Below are 1,538 nucleotides of genomic sequence, written 5' to 3'. Positions count from 1 at the left end.
ACTTTTCATAGTGTGACATCACGCCACGGCCCGGTCATTATTTGAACTGTTTTTCTCAATCAGCTACTACACATATCGCGAGGTGGTTTCCTTGGCACGTCTTGTCGAAGCAGAGATCATGCCCCCTTATCATGGGATTCTCATCAATACGGGTGTGGGTAACCCAACTCCGCCATCAATCATGGCGCTTGGGGAATAAGCGATTATACCGGGCAAGTGGGGAGGTGCACAGTTTCTTCTGCCTTTATAAAGAGATAGGGATTCCCCTTTTTCACCCATGCCTTCTTCTTCCCTCGCTCATCCATTCTGGCATGCTCGAGCTCCAGCGCTCAAGCTCTCACCTTCTCCGTAAAGCCATTCCAAACATGTCCGGAGCGGGAGGCAAGTGAATGGCTTCCTCCGTTACGGAGGAGGACATTGAAGGAAATATGCCCTAGAGGCAATAATAAAGTTATTATTTATTTTCTCATATCATGATAAATGTTTATTATTAATTCTAGAATTGTATTAACCGGAGACATAATACATGTGTGAATACATAGACGAACTTAATGTCACTAGTATGCCTCTACTTGACTAGCTCATTAATCAAAGATGGTTATGTTTCCTAACCATAGACATGTGTTGTCATTTGATTAAAGAGATCACATCATTAGGAGAATGATGTGATTGAATTGACCCATTCCGTTAGCCTAGCACTTGATTGTTTAGTATGTTGCTATTTCTTTCTTCATGACTTATACTAAGTTCCTAAAACTATGAGATTATGCAACTTCCGTTTACCGGAGGAACACTTTGTGTCCTACCAAACGTCACAACGTAACTAGGTGATTATAAAGGAGCTCTACAGGTGTCTCCAAAGGTAGATGTTGAGTTGGCGTATTTCGAGATTAGGTTTTGTCACTCCGATTGTCGGAGAGGTATCTCTGGGCCCTCTCGGTAATGCACATCACTATAAGCCTTGCAAGCAATGTAGCCAATGAGTTGGTTACGGAACGATGCATTACATAACGAGTAAAGAGATTTGCCGATAACGAGATTGAACTAGGTATTGGATACCGACGATCGAACCTCGGGTAAGTAACATACCGATGACAAAGGGAACAACGTATGTTGTTATGCGATTTGACCGATAAAGATCTTCATAGAATATGTAGGAGCCAATATGAGCATCCAGGTTCCGCTATTGGTTATTGACCGGAAACAGTTCTAGGTCATGTCTACATAGTTCTCGAACCCATAGGGTCCGCACGCTTAAAGTTACGATGATAGCTTTATTATGAGTTTATATGTTTTGATGTACCGAAGGTTGTTCGGAGTCCCGGATATGATCACGGACATGATGAGGAGTCTCGAAATGGTCGAGACATAAAGATTGATATATTGGAAGCCTATATTTGGATAACGGAATCGTTCCAAGAGAAATCGGGATTTTTCCGGAGTACCGGGGGTTACCGGAACCCCCCCCCCCCCGAGGGTTAATGGGCCTACATGGGCCATGAGGGAGAAGAGGAAGGGCCGGCCAGGGCAGGCCGCAC

Source organism: Triticum dicoccoides, chromosome 3B (assembly GCF_002162155.2).
Source record: "Triticum dicoccoides isolate Atlit2015 ecotype Zavitan chromosome 3B, WEW_v2.0, whole genome shotgun sequence".
NCBI classification, from domain to species: Eukaryota; Viridiplantae; Streptophyta; class Magnoliopsida; order Poales; family Poaceae; genus Triticum; species Triticum dicoccoides.
Note: the sequence above shows the minus strand (reverse complement) of the source record.